The sequence below is a fragment of the Portunus trituberculatus genome, chromosome 10, assembly GCF_017591435.1.
Source record: "Portunus trituberculatus isolate SZX2019 chromosome 10, ASM1759143v1, whole genome shotgun sequence".
In the NCBI taxonomy this organism is placed as follows: Eukaryota; Metazoa; Arthropoda; class Malacostraca; order Decapoda; family Portunidae; genus Portunus; species Portunus trituberculatus.
In genome coordinates, this window is record NC_059264.1 from 3359096 (window position 1) to 3363115 (window position 4020).

The 4020-nt window shown below is 36.5% G+C and overlaps 1 long non-coding RNA gene across 1 annotated transcript; it reads right to left on the reverse strand.

Annotated features, from left to right (window-relative positions):
- Positions 1-712: 712 nt before the first annotated feature.
- Positions 713-2573, reverse strand: LOC123502174. Its single transcript, XR_006673812.1, has 2 exons — positions 2320-2573; positions 713-959 (listed from the first exon to the last, which is right to left on the reverse strand). It is a non-coding gene; the product is annotated as an uncharacterized LOC123502174 (long non-coding RNA).
- Positions 2574-4020: the final 1447 nt, after the last annotated feature.

Genomic DNA, 4020 nt, shown 5'->3' on the forward strand with positions numbered 1-4020 from the left:
TTCTGATGTTGTATAAAAGCACCAAATAGTCACCAGAATGAATATGGAAACGCGCCATGGTACTGAAGGGGTTAATGTGTCTGAACGCAACACAGGGCAGGGCATGACGGCTTATGAGCAAAAAAGAGACACACGTGGTAACATCTTGACAAAGAATGACACTTTATTCAGTTTATAAATAGCCTACACGCTACTGACCGGCCTCCGTGGTGCAGCCCGCCCACTGTACCACTCTATACCACTCCGCCACCGCCGCACCACACGGCCCTTACTCTGAAACACTTCCACGCTGCACCTTCACTATTTTCAAAGGGGTCTAGTTGAAGTGACAAGTTTTTAAGTCTTTCTGTAATTCTAGTGACATGTTCACAAGTCTTCTGCATTATCAACTGTAGAAACACAATTTTTAAAGGTTCTAGTTGAAGTGACACGGGTTTTTGAGGATGTTTCTGTAATTTCAGTGACATGTTAACAAGTTTTCTGTATTATTAAGTTGAAGTGACACGAGTTTTTAAGGATGTTTATAAAATCAGTGACATGGTAACAAGTTTCCCGCATTATCAACAGGACAAATACTCTTTAGAACTTGGCTACTGGTCTCTGTGGTCTTTGAAAATGGTCGCGGTGAGAGAGGGAAGTGTTTCAGATCCTGGCACCATCACTGTACCGCGCGGCATGGAGTGGCGGGCTGGCACCATGAAGAAAGACTATATATATATATGATTTATTTATATATATATATGCATATGTATATACTAATAACATATATGCCACGTACTGTTAAGTGTATATGTACTAAGTTGGCATCACAGTGCTAGCGCGATGTGCCTTGTGGTGTGTGTCTCTGTCTGTCTGTCTGTCTGTCTGTCTGTTTGTTTGTACGTACGTCCGTCCGTCTGCCTGTCTGTCTTACTCGCTCGCCACTTCAACACGACTTACAGAACATTGCATTGCTAAGTCTTGTGTGTGTGTGTGTGTGTGTGTGTGTGTGTGTGTGCGCGCGCCACGATTCACCTTTACCAGTTGCAATTAAATAAACAAATATAAGAAAAAGCAAAACAGGTAGAATATTAACCTCTCTCTCTCTCTCTCTCTCTCTCTCTCTCTCTCTCTCTCATTTTTTTTTATAATTCTTGCTTTTTTTCTTCCACTTCATTAATTTTGTTCTCACTTATAGTTTTCTTTACTTTTTATTTTTTTGCTTATTCATGTATTTACTATGTCTTATTCCATTCGTGTCTTGTTTTTTTAATTCTCATTCGTAACATAATAATAACAATAACAATTTCTTTTCAGATTTTTCTTAATCCTTTCTTCATTTCCTCATTCTTAATTTGTTTCTTTTCTTCCTCACAGTCTTCAATATATTTTTTCCCCTTTCATTTCATCATCTCATTCTTAACTTTTATTTTTCTTTATCATATTTTCATCATATTTTCTTTAGACCTTTTTTTCTTTTAATTTTGACATAACTTCATTCTTTAGCTTATCTATTTCTTTCTCATGGTTTTAATTATTTTTTTTTTTCAATTCGTCATAGTATCACTTTATTCCCTTTCCACGTCGTCATATTTGGAGTTTTTCTTTTCCTTCCTCACAATCTTTATACTTCTTTTCCCTTCGTCATAACCTCATTCTTCATCTTCTCCTTCCTCACAATCTTCTTCACGTTTTCTTCTTTCCATTTCGTCATATTCCCATTCTTTATTTTCAGGGTTTTTTGTTTTCTTCCTCACAATCTACTTTATATATTTCCTTTTTCATTTCCTCATATACTAATTCTTGTTTTTCTTTTTTCTTCCTCACAAACTTCTTTATATATTTCTCTTTTCATTTCATCCTATCCTAATTCTTTTTCTTCCTCACAATCTCCTTAATTCTCCATCTTTACCTTCCTCACAATCATTCAGTCACCAAACAACACTATCAATTTTCCTCATCTCTTTGGCAAAACTTCCCTGTCATTCCTCAGACACACAATTAAGCTTCACTATATGCGTATTTGAGCAACAACAACAAGAATAACAATAATAACAACAAGAGCAATAATAATTATAAATAATAATAATAGAACACAAAGGAACACAACAGACAGTGATTTCGTGAACTTATTTGGCACGTAAGGTCATTTTAACAGATAGCAGTATGGTGAGCACATAGGTACAATATATTAAGAGAAAAAAAAAAAAAAATAGATAAATAAAAATAAATGAAATAATGCTGTAAATGGTTTAAAAAGTAGAAATATTAAATAAGAAAAATGTTCTATTCCTGATATATACTATTGCACAGATATTGATTTGACTTGACTGTAGTTACCTGTGTGTGTGTGTGTGTGTGTGTGTGTGTGTGTGTGTGTGTGTGTGTGTGTGTGTAAGGCTGAACACATATAGAGGATACATAAACATACATAATACTAAATAAATGCCCATAATAACTAGTAATGGCTGAATGAATGAGTGAGTGAGTGAGTGAGTGAGAGGTCTGGGTTGGTGCATTGAGTGAGTGAGAGGAGGTGTAGTTTGGTGCAGTGAGTGAGTGAGTGAGTGAGTGAGTGAAAGAGTGTGTGAGTGAGAGGAGGTGTGGTTTGGTGCAGTAAGAGAGTGAGTAAGTGAGTGAGTGAGTGAGTAAGAGATTCAGTTTAGTGAGTGAGTGAGTAAAAGAAAAAAGAAAATGAGAAAGAAAAAAAAAAGTTAAATTCATGAACCTTACATGATACAAAGTAACACTACAACTTTTCTCCTCATTTCAGCATCTCCAGTTTCAGTTTCCACATTAAAAAAAATTAATTAAATGCATAGACTTGAAATCATTAGCCCCTTCAGTACTGAGACACATTTTTACCTTGATTTTTGGGTACGATTAGACAATTTTATTTGCATTAAGAAGGGTCTATGGAGATCAGAAGATTAATGGCCACAGTCCTCACTATTCTAATCCCCCATATAAGTTTCTGAAGCTGTATAAAATTGCTAAATAGTAAATAGAATGAATATGGAAATAATTTTATTGATATTAGAAAGGGTCTATGGAGGTCAGAAGATCAATGGCCACAGTCTTCACTATTCTAATCTCTCACATAAGTTTCTGAAGCTGTATAAAATCACCAAATAGTAAACAGAATATAAAAATGTGTCCTGGTACTGAAGAGATTAAACATTACACTAATATAACCAATGCAACATTTCTTCTGACTTATGAATTCTTGGTCCGAGAAAGACAATACAAAATAGAGAGAAAAAAAAAAAAAAAAAAAGAGAAAATAACAAGAAATGGGCTGGTTATAAATATCAAAACCTTTACAAATAGCACATTGTATTGATACACACACACACACACACACACACACACACACACACACACACACACCACAGCTAAGTGCCACAGTGCCATCTGCCTGCTGTGCCGTGCCAACACACCCCACCACACTGCACATGAAAGACCTTCTGTGCCATCCAACAGTCATACATACATACATACATATATACACACATCCCTAACATGTTTCAACTAGTCTAGGTTATGTATAGACCTTGTATGTATAGCTTCTGTATTCACACTATGTACATGTGTGTGTGTGTGTGTGTGTGTGTGTGTGTGTGTGTGTGTGTGTGTGTGTGTGTGTGTGTGTGAGAAGGATAAAATGTAACATACTTTGAAATATTTAGCCTCTGCCTTTCTAACTATACAGTGTGTGTGTGTGTGTGTGTGTGTGTGTGTGTGTGTGTGTGAGGCCACCACCAAGCTGAACACAACAGCCTCACTAGGTAGAAAGGAGTCAAAACACTGAAGCTTTCACTGGCACGACCCAACACCCTCACCACCCTCAACACAGCCCCAGTGCATGTGTGTCTGTGTGTGTGTGTCTGAACCTTCACACAGAAACAAAGTCAATGTGATCTTGTATTTCCTGTCAATTTCTAAACATTTCTACCAAGTCTCCAGTGTATGTTTCTAAAGCCCATATTCTGAAACACTTCCACGCTGCACCTTCACTATTTTCAAAGGTTTTTAAGGGCG